Source organism: Nycticebus coucang, chromosome 15 (assembly GCF_027406575.1).
Source record: "Nycticebus coucang isolate mNycCou1 chromosome 15, mNycCou1.pri, whole genome shotgun sequence".
NCBI classification, from domain to species: domain Eukaryota; kingdom Metazoa; phylum Chordata; class Mammalia; order Primates; family Lorisidae; genus Nycticebus; species Nycticebus coucang.
In genome coordinates this window covers 18,711,504-18,731,120 of record NC_069794.1, presented here as the reverse complement: position 1 = coordinate 18,731,120, position 19,617 = coordinate 18,711,504, and the positions used below count along the sequence as shown (strand labels likewise).

The window sequence follows — 19,617 nt, the reverse complement described above, 5'->3', positions numbered from 1 at the left end:
CTGTGGTAGCCTGTGCAACCTGAGGAAAGAAAGAAAACAGTGTGGGAACCTGAGAGCTAGAGAGAAGTCCTCCAATTAGACTTCAGTGGTGAGAGATGGGGAAAAAAATCACATTCATCAGAGCACTCGTGTGATTGCAAACAAACTGCATTTGAATTTTAAGCCCACTGCTAAGAGACTTTGTGAGCTGGAAACTCACCTTCTTCATCTAGTAGAAATTAAAGATAAAAATACGCAACTCTTTCAGGCCAGGAGGGACTGAAATACCTGGGAAAGCCCTGAAGTCAGAGGTTTCACCTTGTCCCAAATCTAGAATCTTCCCCCACCCCCTCGACACAAATCAACAGATGCAAGCGGGTAACAAAAGAAAAAAAATAGCAAACTTCCTAAGTGAAGGCAACTTTAAGGAGTGAATTTTGGAAGTCAGATCCTGCATCTCTAAACAGGTGCAGTGAAATACACCCTGGAGCAGCACCTGAGGACTGCGTGGGTGGCGTCTGCAGAGTGACGCAGACTGCATGTCCATTCTTTCATTTGACTGCCTCAGTCCTTCCGTCAACCTCTCCCCACAGGACCTGCACTTGAACAAGCTTCATTGGTCTACACCCTAGTGTGGAAAAAGACACTAGGCCTTCCAGTCTCATACACGGTCTGTGTTCCACTTACTTTAACCATCCAGGTGTTATTCTTAGCCTTTGAGATATTCTTTTCAGCATTAAGACTTCTACACCCAGGGATTATTGTAGAGTTTAAGATCCATCATATCTGAAACACAGAAGATAAAATAAGCTCAGCTGTGGATTCTGTGAAGGGCAAGTGGATCAGTGTTATTGCAAACTTTCAAGCATGACAGCCCGTGTCCTTAATTTCTTCTCACAGTATGAATTTACAGATACCAGCACTGAACGTGTCTATGCGCCACACTCCCTGTGTGCTGGTGCAAATTTAGTTCTAATAGTTCTGCAGAATATTTCTAGTCTAATCCTCTATTAGACCTTCTTCAGAGGAAAGTAGTTTGAGTAATGAAAGAACATTTTTGTTGCAGTTGACCAAGACCCTACTTAGTCGTGAATTCTGTATTTGGTCTTTGGCTCACGCTGGAGCTGCAGCCTCCTAGCAAGATTTGATTAGGGGTGAATCCTATGGAAGCATGGCTGCATCCCCCAACTCCTTGCACACACAATGTCCGTCTCCTATGGCAGGGCGATCATGACAAGCAAAATTAATTTGGAAGGAGAAGAAGCGCGAATTTACTGTGAATCCCAAAAGGCTGCATAGTTCCAAACTTGTAAATTACAGCTATTTGCACAGTGAAGTGAGGAAATAAACCTTTGCCATTGGTTTGCTTTCCACAGTGCACTGGGCAAAATGTCAGAATACGCCCCCTCCCCCTCCAAGAGGGAGGTAAAGATTATCCTTGTGAAATGTGCTAGCAAAAACCAGTTTTTGATACCTAGGAATATCTGGGAAAGAAAATGAAGCTGAGTGTCATGGCAATAGAATAGCTTCTAGAAGTTTATCTGGGAAACTGTCAGATGTTCTTCTGATAGGTTTACATGGGTTCACTCACTTCTGACTCCTGCCTTACATTCCTGGGACTCTCCCCCAGGAAACTGCCGGTGTTATACGGTACAGCCAAATGGATGGACTCTCTTGGGCACAGTACGGCAGAAACAAAACTAATTTTTGGTCTGTCCAGGAGACGTCCTTTTTCTACACCTTCTTCAAAGCACTCAGTGAAAGGAGGCTTGTGAGGGTAGTTAAGCCTGGGTCAGTGATTTGTAAAGGAGAATGCAAGGCTGACTTCCTAAGGTAATTATTTAGAAGTGCCATCACAGTAGGCGCTTAATAAGCAACTGAAAGAATAAAGAGGAGAATATACAGGTATTTTAAATCAGTGAATGAATAAACAGTGGTTTCAGTACAATGGGTCATGCCCCACTCCTATAAGACCCTTACATATTGGCTTTAAATATCTTATATTTAGAAGGAGAATGTATGAGTCTGTAGGATCCTGGAGTTAGAAATATTAAGTTTGTTTAGTCTAACTCTTTTGCAAGGCAGATATCTCTCCTAGAACACTGTAACCTTGACAATTGTTAGGTAGTTACCAAGGACAATTATTAACACAGTTACCATGAATGGAACCTTTCTGCAAAATGAAGATGTGCTGACCCTCACCCCAACCCCAACCATCCTGTCCAATCCTCTGATAGGTGAAAATTATGTTCACAATGAAATGATTTTAGAACCTAATTCAATTACCATCAGCAACTAAAACAGAAGTCAGAAGAAAATTGTATTGGTTTTATTGGGGGGATTTTAACCTGGAGTTATTCTTTTGTTTTCTTTTCTTTTTTTTTTTTTTTTTGAGACAGACTTTCCTGTTGTCAGCCTCAGTAAAGTGCTATGGCATCATAGCTCACAGCAACCTCAAACTCTTGGGCAGAAGTAGTCCTCTTGCCTCAGACTCCTAAGTAGCTGGGACTACAGGTACCTACCACAACACCTGGCATTTTTTTTTTTTTCTTTTTTGAGACGGAGTCTCACTATGTTACCCTGGGTAGAGTGCTGTGGCGTCACAGCTCACAGCAACCTCAAAGTCTTGGGCTTAAGCGATTCTCTACCTCAGCCTCCCAAGTAGCTGGGACTATAGGCGCCCATCACAATGTGTGGATATTTTTTTGGTTGCAGTTGTTTAGCTGTTGTTTGGCTGACCCAGGCTGGGTTCGAACCCGCCACCCTCAGTGTATGTGGCTGGCGCCATAACCACTGTGCTACGGTCACCGAGCCAACACCCGGCTATTTTTAGAGATGGGGTCTTGCTTTAGCTGAGGCTGATCTTGAACTCCTGAGCTCAGGCAATCCACCCGAACTCCTGAGCTCAGGCAATCCACCCACCTCAGCCTCAGAGTTATTCTTTTCTTTCCTTTTTATGAAATATTTTATCACTAGGAATTAAGCCATTGTGATACACGAACCACCAGTGCAACACACCTCTGTTAATCTGTGTAGCTGTGGTTGGTTGGAGTTGATAGGACATCTGTGTAAACATGTGACTGTTTCTGCCTCAGCTTTATCTATGGCACAAGCATTTATTTATTAATGTGAATGTTATTTTTAATGGCATGCTTTTAAAATTTCTCCTTTTGATTACAGTTGGAGAATTATATTCATTTAAAATGTGCGTGGGAAGTTATATTATCAATAGATTAAAGGATTGTAAATAGAGTTCAAATTAATGTTAAAAATGCGACTTGAGCGCCAATCGGTTGAAAATCACTACAGTCTTGGTCTTCTACGGCAGAGTTACTGAGGCTGTCACCAGCTTTGCTGCCTTCCTCTAGATATGCCAGGATTCAACAATGCGTCTCTTGAATTGCCAGTTTTTGTCTCTAAGTGAACTTAATATTCTTTATTGTTTGGTCACACAAAGTTCATTATTTACATTATTGCATTGATTTAATTTTATCCATTTACTTGTTGAACTAAAGTGTATTGAGTGCCTTATGAGTCAGGTCCTGAGCTCGGCATTGCAGGTGCAACTGAGAGTCAAAGTCCAGTCCAGTCCTCAAGCAGACATGGTGCCTGTGAGGGATGTGGATGGACGGACTGGCCACTGCTGTGCAATCACATGTGTGACACAAGTCCACGTGCAGAGACAACAGGAGAGCAGGCTGTGGAGCAACCCCTCACCCAGACTCAAGATCCTGGAGACTCAGGGAAGGCTCAGAAGTGTTGTTTCAGCTCAGATCTGATGGATGGGAAGGATTGGGAGTGAAAGGAAGGTGGGCAAGAGGAAGGCCAGAGCTTTCCGAGTTGAAAGAACAGCATTTTCAAGGTTCAGAGGATGATTGAGCATGATATGTTTGTGCTGCTGATAATTCTATTTGGCACAGAACTTAAGAAAGAGTGTGGCAAAAGATCAAAGTACAGGTTTTCCTATAAATAACCTCAAGTCAGGTGCCTTAGAATGGGCTCTATAATAGATGCACAAACCAAAAGTAATTCAGCTATGTGGAACACATGGATTAACCTCAACTGAGATGACCAGTGTTAAGTTTTTTTGAGGAGAAATTATTTAAACTTGGGAGATTTTTCAAGGATTAGAGGTATGGACCCCACATTTACCCACTGTCCTGTGCAGGGACTCTTGGAAGGAGACCTCAGTAACTCTGATCACAGAAGTCACGCAGAGGTTATTAACGGGGCCAAATCGGACCATTAGTTTGCTTCCTTGTGTACTTCTATTTGTCTGCATGTATCCTGATGTGTTTTCCCTTCCCTAACGCAGTCATATTTAATACAGAGAGTTTAACAACAGAGTACATGGCTTTCGGTTGCAAATGACCGAGACCAGGTGCATTAACATAGGCTGAAGTTAACTTCTCTGAAGCAGTATCTGCCCCTCAGAGATGGAAGGTCATCCCACTCTGGCCTTTGCATCAAAGTGAGGTCTTGGTTCAAGACCCTTTTCCGTTAATGTCTTAGTTTGAGAGAGCCAGTCTTATACATTAAGTGTGTGCTTGGATTAAGTGATATTGAGTTAATCAGTTACTTTGCATATTTGGATGTAAAGACTAGAAAAAGTGAGGATACACGTGACTTTCAGCAGCATTATAGGATACACGTAACTGATGATACTGTGTCCTCTAAGGACAATCTTAAGATGTATGTTCCAAAGGAAAAGATTATAAAAAGAAAAGAAGGGTGGCGCCTGTGGCTCAAGGAGTAGGGTGCCGGTCCCATATGCCAGAGGTGGTGGGTTCAAACCCAGCCCCGGCCAAAAAAAAAAAAAAAAGAAAAGAAAAGGTATCCCTAATGTCCCCATAATAGTGAATTTTTATTCCTATTGAGATTTTTTTTTATTTTTAATTTCAGCTTGCTTGTTCATTCTTCTTCGTTTGAAGTACTCTTTTTTGTTGTTCATTTTCTTCTTCCTCTGGCCATGCTCTGTCCTGTTGCCTCCCCAGTAGCTGGGATTACAGACGCCCACCACAACGTCCGGCTGTTTTTGATGTTAGTAGAGACGCTGCTCATACTGGTCTCGAACCTCTGAGCTCAGGCAATCCACCCGCCTTGGCCTCCCACAGCCCTGGGACTACAGGCGTGAGCTACCACGCCCGGCCTCTATTGAGATTTTTTTAGGTTAAAGGAAACGTACTTCATTTTTAAATTCATTTAGAGCAGCAGTTCTCAACCTGTGGGTCGCGACCCCTTTGGGGGTCGAATGACCATTTCACGGAGGTCGCCTAAATACATCCTGCATATCAGACATTTACATTATGATTCATAACAGTAGCAAAATTACAGTTATGAAGTAGCAATGAAAGTAATTTTATGGTTGGGGATCACCACAACATGAGGAACTGTATTAAAGGGTCATGGCATTAGGAAGGTTGAGAACCACTGTTTTAGAGGTTTATTTTTATTGTTTATTGCATATATTTAGGGTATGCTACATGCTATTTTGACATACATTTTCAGAATGAAATAAGTAGTACAGCCAAGTAAATTAACATCTCCATCACCTGACTTAGATGCCTTGTGTATGTCTGTATGTGTATGTGTTAAGGACACTTAAAATCCACTGTCTCAGCAACTTTCCAGTATACAGAACACGATTAATTATAGACTTAGGTTTTTTTGTTTTTTTTTTGTAGAGACAGAGTCTCACTGTACCACCCTCGGGTAGAGTGCCGTGGCGTCACACGGCTCACAGCAACCTCTAACTCTTGGGCTTACGCGATTCTCTTGCCTCAGCCTCCCGAGCAGCTGGGACTACAGGCACCCGCCACAACGCCCGGCTATTTTTTTATTGCAGTTTGGCCCGGGCTGGGTTTGAACCCGCCACCCTCAGCATATGGGGCTGGCGCCCTACTCACTGAGCCACAGGCGCCGCCCTATATTCTAAGGTTTAAGAGCACTGTATTCAATGTACAGACATTTTTCAATCTACTTCATGCAGTATGCTCTTTCCATTTTAATTGGCCCTTTCTCTTAAATATATGGGATGTGGGCTTTAACTTCATGAGTCCTTGTCTCTGTCTGTTCGGAGGTTCTGGACTCCTCTTGGTTGAAGACCATGGCTGAGATTTAATCACACAAATTATTTAACGATAATGCTCAACTCTACTGCTGTCACCTGAACACTGACATTTTAAAGTCCCAGGTTGGAAATGATGCTAGAATTTATTATAGTGCTGGAAGTAGTATCATTTTAAAATCTAGGTCCCCATACACAAATTTTAGAAAGAGACCTCTTGCCCTTTATTAATTGCAAAGGGGATTCCAGGGGGAAAGGGCTGTCTCCTTTCTGGAGGCCTCCTCTCCCTCCTCTGTGAAATAGAGACTGAGTGATATTTACCTGTGGGCATCCATCTTAAATGATTAGTGGGAATTAAAGTAATTATTATAAATTAATGGCTCTGTAAGTAGTAAAAGGGTGGATATTATGCAGTATCCCTGTCATGGAGGCAGATAATTAAAGAAATACGCCTTCATAGACTGTGCCGTAGATCTTGTTACATTTCTACACCCCGTGCCTTTTATTACTTTGCTCTATATTATATGATCCGTGTTGTCGTCATGTTTTACAGATGCCTACTAAAATTGTAGCATTTTATGGGAAAGAAAAATAATTTTTCATAAGGTCTTACATGTAGTTCAATTTGATTATGTTTTTAATCACTCTCACCTAGACTTGGCCCTTTCCTGAATTGTTCTAGACTAGTTTACAGCTACTGGGCTTTGAACAGTAAATCCCCAAATTCTCATGTGAGCCACCGTATAACTTAGTAAGAATGCTGATCTCCTGGCATTAGGGTCAAAAACAAGCACATTGTAGATTGGTTTACTGTGTATCACCAGAGGATCACCCAATTCAATTGTAAAAATAGCTAACTTTGAGTAAGCAAAGATGGGTGTGGGATTATAGCCGCAATAAACTTGAAATTGATCATCTGTGGGTGAATTTGTAGGAGGCAGTAGTTTGATTTATGTAATGTGGGTCACAGAAAGTCAAAGATGTAGCTCAGCATCTCTGGTCAGCTTAGTTGCAGAAGGGTTATGGGGGAGCTGGTGAATTACTGTTTGCCAGGATGTGGTAAGCAGTGTTACTGAAGTTTAATTAGCTCTCACCCTACCTACCCATTAAGATGTCACACGGGAAAGGGTATTCAGATAAGACCCCAGTTCAGGGTATAGGATGAAGAGCATCTTTGGACATTGGAATGTGAAGTTTTTGGTGATTTCTATGGCAAACGAACTGTGAGCAGATTTAACTTTTGCTGGATATCTATCAATGGTACTTAACTTTCCCTGTTTTGGGTTAGCAATTAGCCTTTCTTCGGGGTACCAAGACAAAATGTTTATAAAACAGAAGTGGAAAAGAAACTTAAAACATATATTTTAGGAAGCATGGTAAAAATAGATATTCTTAAGACTTCAGGGAAGACATTTCAATACCATTGATGAAGAAAACGTGGCTACATTGGCTGAACCTATCTAAAGAAGGATTGGGTATTTATGGGCTCACAATTTTGTATTAGTAAGTAGGTTCCTTGCCGTTTTTATCACTGTTTGCACAAAATATCAAACTCTGGCTTCCAAACTATTTGCCCACAACCTACCGTAAGAAACACATTTTATCATTATAATTCAATACACGAGTACTATATAAAACTGTAGCAAAACATTTGCAGGAAATATCCTTATTTCATGTGAGAAGCTCTGAAATACTCTATTCTGTTTTAAACTTGAATGCTGGTCTTTACCTGCTAAGTATTTTCAGGTCCTACAGTTTGAAAGACACTCGAGCCAGGGCAGAGTGAAACAGGTGAAGCCTCCATTGGACACGTACCTGGTGTTGAAACTTCAAGTGTCAACAGTACCATTACTATTTGCCAAGAATTCAAGTAGGCAGAGTCCCAAACAGCCCTTGTGATCACACTGCCCTGCTCATGAGCATCAAAGGCCTCAGGGTCGAGGTATACAGCCATCCAGCATCACGTGGTTGACGGGACTTGTGCTAATCTATAGTATGCACCTTAACACAGAGGTGTTTTGTTCCATGCCGGACTTCAAGCTTTTCAAGCACAAAGTCTCTTCATACTCATTAGCACCAATCCCATTGCTTGTGTGTTACTGAATGGTACAAATAATGGAAGGAAGGAAGGAAGGAAGGAAGGAAGGAAGGAAGGAAGGAAGGAAGGAAGGAAGGAAGGAAGAGGGAAACAGAGGGAATGTAAGGGAAGATAAGGAGGGAGGAGAATTAGATGCATTCAGTTTAACATCGATTACAGAACCTCCACAAACATCTCATGCTGAAGCAAGGAGCACTACCCAGGCAAACAAGACTGAGCTCATGTTTGGGGGATAACAGTAGTGACTCTGATCAGATGGCTGGGGAATATTCAGCCATGGGTCTTTTATAACAGAAGCGTAGAGGGACAACTCTGTGCTTGGCTCTGGGTCCCAGACAGTCTGGGAATGAAAATTGCAAAATCTGGGTCAGTCACCTTGGGGCGGCTTGCCCTGATGATAACCCATCTGTGACAGGTGGTGATTTCAAGCACACAGTAGAGCCACGGTTCCCAGTGCCCACCATTCCTAAAATAACTGCCCTATTTTGTTCCTCTTCATCTTTCTTTCAGGAATTCTTTATTCTTTATTCTGCCAGTGACTGGGGGGAAAACCATAAAGCAAGTAGTTATTTGACCTCTGGATGTATCAGTGTAGTCGAAACAGCAGATTCTGCTGGATTGATACGCTGAAAAGGGAATAAAAATAATAAGCAATTGTCCCAAACTTTGGTTAATCCAGTGATTTTTCAACTGGTGTGCCACAGCCCACTACTATGCTGGGAGAGGATCTTAGGTATACAGTGAAAATTTGTAAAGATCATTAATTATTTTTGAAAGAAGTTCACAGTCATTATATTCTTTTTTTAATTTTTTTTTTGTCACATAATTTAAGTGTGCCATAGACGTTGAACTGTAGATTCAAGTGTGCCATGAAATAAAAAAAGGTTGAAAAACTCTGGATTAGACAGGTACCCCCTAGGCAATTGTGATGAGTGCCCTTGTAGGCCTATTGGAAGACAATGGAGCTAGTGAGTTCAGAGGTTCCCAAACATTCTGTTTATGGAGCAATAATTGTCTAATTAGTCAAGGTTCTTGAGAGAAACAGAAGTGATTGTCTATAATATACATGTATATTTTACACATATATTTACATTTAAATTTACTTATATAAGGGATTGTCTCATGTGATGTGAGATTGTGAGGCTGGCAACGTTGAAATCTGCAGGGCAGATTGGCAGGCTGAAAACGTCAGCCAAAGTTGATGCTATAAACATGAGGAAGAATTTCTTCTTCCCAAAGATACCTCAATTGCTTGCTTATAAGGTTTTTCAACTGATTGGGTAAGGTCTGCCCACATTATTGAGGGTAATCCTGTCTTAAAATCCACTGTCAGTGTATGTCCACCACATCTACGGAGTACACCTTGGCACACCTTGATTCGGGTTTGATTAAATTACTGGATTCTATAACCTAGTCACGTTGACACAAATCCATTACAGTATCTTAATAATTTTAAATAATTTTCCATGGCACTGGAGGCCAGAGCAATACTGTCCATTCCATTTATTGTTAAATTCAGTTAACAATCTGTGCCTTAAAGAACTTAGTAACCATTTGAAAACATCGTACATATACATTGTAAGAAGATTTTATTCAATTCTTGCATAGTCACACTCATTTACTAACGGGTAGTGGACCACTTCTCACATCTGAGCATCACGTTTGACACATCAGGTTGGACACTACTGCCCTCGCTTTGCCCCACTGTGACACTTCCTTGCCTTTTGTGAAATGGCAATTAAGGAAAAGCCCTGCTTTTCAATGATGCCATTGAGAAGAATGTTGTGCAGTTAATTGTTGAAACTGTGAACTACCTTCAACAAGCAGTCTGTGCTGTTGCCTACAAATGTTGAGTTTCCCTTGAAAATTTAAAACATGACATGCGCCCTCCCTCCCCCCCCAAAATAAGGTTACTGCTATGCCTAAGTGGAGCCTTGTCATGGGATAGAATGGTTACAAGGATAGGTTGTTGCAGACTATAGATCGTGCGATCACAATGCTGTTATGATTTATTATTGTCCCTGTGATGTATAACCACGACTTTGCTGGGCTGTTTTCCATACAGAGTAAGAAAAGTTTCAGCATCAAATTGCTGAGATCTGAGAGCTTTTTATTCATTGTTCTGATATATTTCTATTCATTATTTCTAAAAATTAATGCTGGGAAATAGAGAGCAAGAGAGAGTCTGTGTATAGTTCTAGCTATGCATACAAATTCCAGATTATCTTTTGTGTTAAGGCGGTGCTTTTAAATGTCTAAAGCGTTCCTTGTGTAGGTTAAATAACGCATGCATATTTAAGGAAACCCCTTCTATTTAAAAATCATGTAAGGAGTTACAGGGTTGGTGATTTTATAACATACCAGGGCCAACGTTAGAGGAAAAAGGAGTTCAGCTTCTCTCACTCCAGATGCTTTCTGCTTTCTAAGATGCCTTTCCTTCAACTGTGCCTACTCCCCGCCTCCTGCACACTTAACTCTTTGTTCATTCTCTTCACACCTTCTGGGCTCATCCCGGTGCCCAAACGGCCAGCTTCTCTGGAATAGGAAAGCTGACCAAATGGTAAAGACCAGAAACACTGGTGGAAGAGCTGTGGATGTTCTTCTGCAACATCTAGGGTAGCATTTTTGAACTTATATCTCTGCACAACTGTTGGAACTGATTCAGACAATGAACCTGTTGGTTCCATTTAAAGAGGGGTTCTTCTCCCCTCCCTCCCCTCTCTTTCTCCCTTCCCCCTATTCTTAGGTTGTACCTGGTTTATAGCTTTCATGTGAAAGCCTTAAATTAGTTTCATAGTAGGACTGAGTACATTGGATACTTTTTCTTCCATTCTTGAGATACTTTCAGAGGTGGGCAGAGGGAGGGGGATTGGTGAGATTACACCTGCGGTGCATCTTACAAGGGTACATGTGAAACTTAGTAAATGTAGAATGTAAATGTCTTAACACAATAACTAAGAAAATGCCAGGAAGGCTATGTTAACCAGTGTGATGAAATTGTGTCAAACGGTCTATGAAACTAGTGTATGGTGCCCTAGGATCACATTAATGTACACAGCTATGATTTAATAAAAAAAAAAAATAAAGAGGGGTTCTTTTTTTTTTTTTTTACAACATGAGAGTGAAAATTTTGAAACTATAAGAATTAGCATTTAACATCTTTATCAGAAAATCATCAACATCAAAGGCTGGCAGTAATATAGGTTGTTCGAATGCTAAGATCCCCTGAAGTGGAATGTTAATTGAATTTCCTGGATCTTGTGTGGCGGTTTGAACATATCTGATTATGCTGCTGAGCAACTTCACTAAATAAGAGCTGCCCTTAAAGATATCAAAGGATCATTTATTAGAACTCTTCACATCGAAAAAGGTTGGAAGGAGTGCTTATTTGGAGGTTTGGAGAATTTGAACTTTAAGGAAAGGTACTGGAACGTACATTTAAAACAAGGCTGCTTCCCTGCGTTTCGCCACTCTTGGTCAGCTTGTGTAGGAACTTTCTGAGACTGGAAACAGTCAGGTCTATAAACTCTAATTTCAGTTATCCAGCTATCAGAAAGTCTAGCTAAAAAGTTAACTTATTTTAGAATAGTTAGCTTCTGTTTCCCTGCTTTCTTAGATTATTTGCTCCAGTCATCTTCCTAGACCTCCCGATGAATAAGCTGAGTGGTCATCTGAGGAGGTATCTCAGAGCCGGTAGCTGCTGTGAGTCCTGCTAATTGACTGCGAACTTCAGTAGCTGCAAGATGAGATAACTTTGACATAGACCGCTCCCCCTGACGAGGGCCAGGCCTTTGATAAATATTGCACTCCGATCAACCAGAATTTGGAAGTTTAGAAATCGAAGCTGTCTTTTTGTGAGATCTTAGCCCCTTCTTTCTGTCTCTCTCTCTCTATATATATATATATTTTTTTAGTTTTTGATGTTCTGCCTACCTCCTAGGGCAGTCAAGGGTAGTAATTCCTTCCACGTGCTGTAAAGCTCTATTAGAGCCCAACGTTTGCATGGCTGCAGTCTGTGAAACGTAACTCATTCTGGATCCTTCGTCTCTGGTGTTGGTTTGTTTGTTTGAGGTGTGCCTTGTCCCAAGGTCTCCCCTGAGTGTCACCTGCAGGGCTGGCTTGTGCAGTTAACGAGACCCTCCTGTCTCTTGCTCTTTCCCACCTTACCACTCACCAAGTCTATTCCTGGCGTTTTTCAGACCCAGGGTCATCCCTGGAGGGGGCGGAATCTGGCAGAACCCCATTTCTGCCTTCACCTCAGCATCTTGGACTGAGAGTGAACACCTGGGCAGGCGTTTGGGGAAATGCATTGCAAAGAACAACACACAGTGTGTTGAGGGAAAAACAGCCCTGTCTCTTTTTGTCTTGGGAAACAGATGACAATTTATGGTCTGGTTACGTGTACCTGAGCTCATTCTGTAACTTCCCGGTACACGTATTTTTCACATCTACAGTTTCTCTTATTTATTCTACAGCATGTGAAGAAGAGCCTTGTAGAAAGGCAGGGACCCGGGGAATTCATTGGCATGTTACTCCAGTGCCCTAAGAAAGCATTGGCCTGTGCAATCTCAGTTGCACAGACCTGTGTCTGATCTTGCTGGACATGAACCTGCCAGAACCACCTGGCCACAGGAGGTTTCTAATAAATATTTGATGGATAAAAGTACAGTTGTCATAGTTTCAGTTCTGCATTTTTTACATTTTACCCTGACTTCCATTATCAGTGGGCCTGGAGGGGTCTAACTCCTCTCCAGCTGAAATAAATGACGTATCTAATCATGTATCAGACATATTATTAAACAACCGAAGTCATTTGAGAAGGGAGTGTGTGAATGGGAAACTTTTAAAGGATGACGGTTCTCCTTCTTTGTAAGTTACAACTTTGGAATAATTCCTTTATTATATCAAGTACTTGTGAATGTCATGAGTATTTCAGCTGAGAAATGTTTCATATTCTTGCTGTTTGGAGAAATTGGAACAGGAAGGGTTGGAGCTTGTTTCTTCATACATATTGCAAAGGACCTTTCGTGTGTGATTTCAGAAAATAAATATTTCAAGGCAGTGCAGGCCACATGGCCTCTGCCATAATGACTCCACTGTTCTAATACCAAAGCCATCGTAGGCAATTCATTAGTGAATGGGGATGGCTGTGTTATGATATAAATTTATCAACACTTAAATTTGAATTTCATAAACCTTTCATACAGCACAAAATATTCTTCTTTTTCCCTTTAAATTTCAGCCTTTGCTCACAACTCTGTCAAAAACAGGTAATGACCTGGGTTTGACCCAGAAGCCATTGCTTGCAAATGCCTGTTTTAGGGAAAAAGAAAATGAAACCCAAGAAGAACAAATTTTCTTAAGCCTCTCCGACCCTTAAAAATCATCAGGTTGTTCTGGCATCACAGGAAAGTTCAAAGTTTAAAGTTCAAAGTTTAAAGTCCCCGCAAACTTCTTCTTCTTCTTTTTTTTTAATTAAATCATAACTGTATACATTGATATGATCATGGGGCATCATACACTCGCTCCTGTGATGCCAGGACACAGGACATCCTGGACAATTCTTTTTATGTTAGTCAGCTTTTTAGCTTATGCTGTATAACACAGAATCCTTAAATATTAGTAGCTGAATGCAATGAAATTTTAATTCTCACCTATAAATCTGTTCAGTTTCCTGAAAAAAAAAAAAATCATCAGGTTGTTTTTGAAAATATGTTTTGCCTCAAATTAGTGGGAGAAAGGAGCTGCATTTCAATACTTTTTTTTTTTTTTTTTTAATTTGGCTGGGGCTGGGTTTGAACCCACCACCTCCGGCATATGGGACCAGCGCCCTACCCGCTGAGCCACGGGCGCCACCCATGCATTTCAATACTTTAATACTTCAGTTCTCTTACAACTTTCCTGTCTAGTAACATGTTAAAAAGAAAGCGAGGCTCACAGTAAATCCAGCCACACTCCAGACATCTCCCAGCTGGCAGCCTCCAAGCCCGTCATGTTCCTGCGCCTGTGTGTTTAGGAACGTCACAGCGTTCTCTCCTGCACACTCTAACAAGCGCTTTGCATGAAAGATTTGCTTACTGCAGGGCTGACACGGTGATCTTCCAACCAGGATTCTTCCAAGCTCTGCTGATGTCAGTGAGCAAAGTACTCCCTGGGCGGTATGGGAACAAAACAGTAGCATTTAGATCAAGGAATTAGGTTGCCAGGCTTGACGTATCTCAAGCTTCATTCATGCACTGCTAGGAAAGACTGTGCATCCTTTTTGGCCAACCTTATCTTTTCAAACTTTTTTTTTTATTGTGATAAAGTACTATTTTGCCATTTTCACTATTTTGTAGTGTATATTTAGTGACATCAAGTATATTCGTATTGTGTAAGCATTACCATTACCCAACTCTAGATTTTTTCATCTTCCCAAACTTAAACTTCCATAGTCATAAAACAATAACTCTCCATCCCACCCCCCAGCCCTTGGTAACCACCATTCTACTTTTGTCCCCGTGAATTTGCGTATCCTGTGTGCTGCATGTAAGTGAATCCTATGGTATTTATCCTTTTGCAGCTGGCTCATTTTGCATAATGTTAGTGGTAGCCGGTGTCAGTCTTTCATTGTGTTATAAGGATGAATAATATTCTATTACATGTATATACCACCATTTATTTATCCATTCACCTATGGATAGACATTTTCGTCATTGTAAATAATGCTGCCAGCCCCACCTTCTGAACAACACTCATTTCACCTCTGAATGTTTCTTTCTAACATCTCTTAGAGCAATGAAATCCTGGCTGGATTAGATCATGTTTGAAAGCTTCCTGTGGACACCCCCAAGTATGGATTCCTCTTTGGGGTACTCCAGATACTAACTACACCTAAATGTGTAGATGAGAGTTCCTGTACACACATGCGTGCTGGTGTTTATACTGACAACTGTTAAAGTAAATAACTCAAGGCAGTATTAAACAATGGGACAACAGCTTTTCATTTTGTCAGTTTGTATTGTTCTGCTCTAAACTTATCTAAAATATTCCACAGGACAGGTAACTATTTAAGTAGCAGAGTTTTCTGGATGAACAATAATTATGAGTCACACCGCCCCAGACCTTGCAATAGGAACATTTGCTGAAGATACCACCATTGCTCCCGATACCTCTGTGTGTTTTCTTCCCAGTTTTCACACAAGTTTGCTGTTGTCATAGATTAGAGTCAATAAGACATATGAAAAATCACTCGATCCTGCTAAGCCTGTCTGCTTCTTTGCCATAATATGAAGATGTTATATACCTTTAAATAGACGGATGGTTCTTGTTAATTTACATTATATCTGGCAAAGTTTTGAAAACTCTCTTGTGTCTACTACAATTACAATATCTGTATGTACTCACCTACATTGTGGAAAGAATTAAGAGAGCATAAATGAGCAAGGGATTATTCTTTGCTGACATCAAATAGTAATCAATTCTAGCAATAACGAGACACCAGTATATGTTTTTGATGAAATCTAGTTCTTTTTGTCAAGTCATTTTTCTTGTTTGCAAATGTGGAACTTTTGTTCTTTTGCTTATTTGTTAGATTTTTTTAAATTGTGAAGTATAGATAACAATTCTCATGCTCATTTCATAACTTAAGATTTTTCTTTTTTTTTTTTGCAGTTTTTGGCCGGGGCCAGTTTTGAACCTGCCACCTCTGATATACGTGACTGGTGCCCTACTCCTTTGAGCCACAGGCACTGTCCAACTTAAGATTTTTCAATCATTACTTCATATATTTCATATTTTAGTTTATATAATTAAAGTATCTACTTGAGTGAACATTTTCTAGGCTCTGGGCTATAACTTTTCCGTGCATTTTCCTCTAACCTGTTATCATTTCAACCACTTATATAGTTGAAAAATTGAGAGGTTAAACAACTTGCTCTAACATCCTGTAGCTAGTGAGTGCTAAGATCAAATTACAGCGTGTCTGATCTTCATACTCATATTAATTTGTTACAGATATATCATGTTAGAAAGATTAAAATAAAGAACATAAAATATCTAAGGTATGACGAATGTAGTATTTTTTAAAAATCTCAAATAATGAAGTAGAAAACAAGTTATGATCATTTAAAAAAGTGAATAGCACTTTCCTATCAGGTGAAGGAAGAGAAGTGATACTAATTTGCAGAATGAAAAGTACTCTGTATTCTTTTGGGCATGAAGCCACCTGCAAATTAAGGAACCATCAGCCTATGTGGAAACGTAATGAACCACTGGCTGTATCTGGGTTTGGATGAAGAAAGCTGTAGGGGCATGGGCCTGGCTCACTATTATGCTGCCGGGGTAATCCTGGTATTTTGATATTTACATTTTCCTCCTAAGTAGTAAGATCAAGAGATAAGTTTAAATCCAAATTCAATCTTTGTGCTAGGCTTATGCATTTGGAAAATAATAGCCCAAAGACTACTTATTATATCATCAGTAGAGGTGAAAAATCACACGTCAGTAGCCATGTTGCCTGAATATTTAGTGTTAACAATGTTGTCGAATGCTTCTTTCTCTAACCTATTATACACCAATATTTAAATCCCTCTACTCTATTTTTTATATCCACATGCTCCATTTACTACTATATTATGCACTTATAAACTTGCAAAGAAATCTCAAGATTTGGTATACCAGGGATGCAGTCTGCTTCTAATCGTTCAAATCGAGCTTGCAACAAAAAACATGAGACTTCCGGTGAAAAACTGATCTAAGGAAGGTAAACATTTTATGTCCCGAGGAAAATAGTTGTATTTGTGACATTTTTGAAAAAAAAAAAAATCCGTGGATTTCATGAAATTAGATCTAATGAGAGTTGTTATCATCTCTCATTGCTTTAAGGAAATCTGTATTTTATGTCACATCAAATGTGACACATATAAAGTGGGACAACTTGAAACCAACATTATTTCATGTAGGGAGTGTGTGTGTGTGTGTAGAGATGTCACTCATGGAGATGTATGTAAGGGGCCTCCTTGCTAATTAGATACATTATTAGGTTGTTTATAGAACTGGAGAAGTCTTCTTCAAGAAGTCAACTCATTTCTCCTTTGTTCTGTGAGTCCCTGGCAGGGAATAGAGATGAGAAGAGAGCAGAGGGAGGCAAGCAGAGAAAGTGGTGGGATAGGGAAATGATTTTGCTAGATGACATTGATTCACATGGTAATTATGTGCCCCAGACCATGAATACAGCTAAGCTACACTCAGCCAGTATCTGCTGCCTAAACATTCTGAAGGTGATTTGTCATTAAAAGCATTATTCAAATAGCCAAAGAAGTAGTGAGGGATTCCACTATAGTTCTAAGAAAGAAATGAATTAATTGAGACCCACAGAAAAGCATTAAGCAAAGTGGAGTTAAAGGAACTGATACAATCACCTAATCTCTGAGTGATACTCTCCAAACCCAGTTCTGAGTCCTCAGCGGACGAATTTGGTAGATTTTCTCAGGAAACATTTCGCTTTATGCACTACCCTTATCATCTATTTGTACATAAAATGCAACCATTGGATGTTCCATTTTTTTTAGAGACCATGAGTATGAAAAAAGAGAACATGGTCAGAATCTTTATAATATTCTTTTTATTGAGGAAGATCATGAATGGTGATATAAAAGTCACTTAGGGATTTTGTTTGTAGAATTTTAATTTTTGTCCTTATCAGCTGGGCTTTTTGTTTTATAAAAAGGAAATTAGTGATTTGTATTCCATTTGCTTTTGATAAAGTCAACTTAAGCTTTAGAACCATGCTGCTCCAAGGGGGTGGGTATCAGAGTTACCCTGAGAAACATTTTACCACTCACATTGTTCTGGGCCTCCCCATTTTAGTACTGTCAAAAGCTCCAAGTCAGAGATGGTCAAAATCATGCCTGTAGTTGAACGAGTGTGTTTACCGCTCCCTGCAGGATTGAAATTACAAATAGACACCATGGCGAACCATATCTCGAAAAGAAAAAACCTATTGTAGGATATAGGTTTTGGTTGGATGACCTAGGGGAGGGTATAGATAATCTGGGTGCACTCTGGATTGAATGCTGTCCTAAAGCAGAGGTGATTCTATAATAAGGCAATTCTGTACTAAGGTATCTCCATAAATCTTACCAAAAAGAAGCAAGAGGATAAATCTATAAATAGTATAAAAGTGCCAGTCCATCCTGTTGGCCAAGAGAGGAGGTGTGTGATCCATTTTTGGTGGCACAATGACTTTGTTTTCTGTGAGTAGACACAGGCCCTGTTTGATCTCATTTTATCATGGTCTCAGGGTAATCTTCTTGTTACTCCATGAGGTTGTTTATGTGGAATGTGAGAATGAAAATGCCAGGCTGGCTTCTGAACATCAAGGACGGCTTGTATTTTCTTTCTTCATATCTGCTCCCTGCCTTCTTCTCTAGAAAAACAATAGTGACTCTTACTTTTTAATGATATTTTTCAAGTTTTTATTAAAACATGTTGTAATCCTACAGGAAAAGCAAAGACGACTTAATAATATATATATCAAACAACTTAAAAAGTGAAAAGATTACAGAACAAAGTATTTAATTATGTCTTTCAAATTCCAGTCCCTCCTAGAAGGGAACTGTTGACCTGAACTTAGTATTTGTCACTCTTAACATGGATGCATTTCCTTTCCTCTTAATGTGTGTGCATATATATAATTTTATAGTCTCCTTTCTTCTAAGGAATTCTAGTATGACTTTAATACATAGGTGTAATCATTTTTTATTCTGCTGTTGTTTTAAGTAGGAGCTTAAGCATCAGACCATGTGAGAAATCCTGAAATCCCCTAGTCTTTGCACAAGGTCATAGGACATAATTTTCTAAGCAGTATTAAACATTATAAATGAATTTAATCACAGCATCAAGTACTGTGTTCATTTGGTTTTCAGTGTCCTACAGCGACTTTCATTGCAGAGGCAATTTGTTGGTTTTATTTAGCCAGCCTTTGGGTGGATTTTCATTCTTCCCTCCACAGGCACTGATAAACATTTTTGATACTCACTGAGTTGCATCAATTGGAAATGCACATTTTATGTAATAATCGTCCATTTTAATTTCAAGAAGCAAATGATTGGCTTCAACCTGTAAATAGCACTAAAGAAAGCAATATTGTCAAAAGAAGTACCTGGTATATCAAGAGATAAATCTGCTGAATTAAACACCAGATTTTTATTCCTTTTATTATGTGTTTCCATATAACATAAGCATTAATTAAACCCCTCAGTGAACTTCCTCCTTTCAAGAGAACCTTTTCCGTCTGACAAGAAATGTTACCTGTGAGAGCATGTGGCACCCCAGACCTGTCATTAAAAACACTCACTTTGACCCAGAGAAAAGCTGATGCCTTCGAGAGAGAAACCAGTGGAAAGAGAACACAAGTAATAATTGCCAGCCTTTCTAGCTCTCGCTGTCTAACAGACTGTGGTGATGGGACTAGATGTCTTTTGCCCTACTT

General features: G+C 39.9%; 1 protein-coding gene across 1 annotated transcript in view; it reads left to right on the top strand.

Annotated features, from left to right (window-relative positions):
• GPC6 (glypican 6) overlaps positions 1-19,617 on the top strand; it is a 1,175,593-nt gene that overhangs the window by 291,745 nt on the left and 864,231 nt on the right. The gene's annotated exons all lie outside the window — the stretch shown is intronic.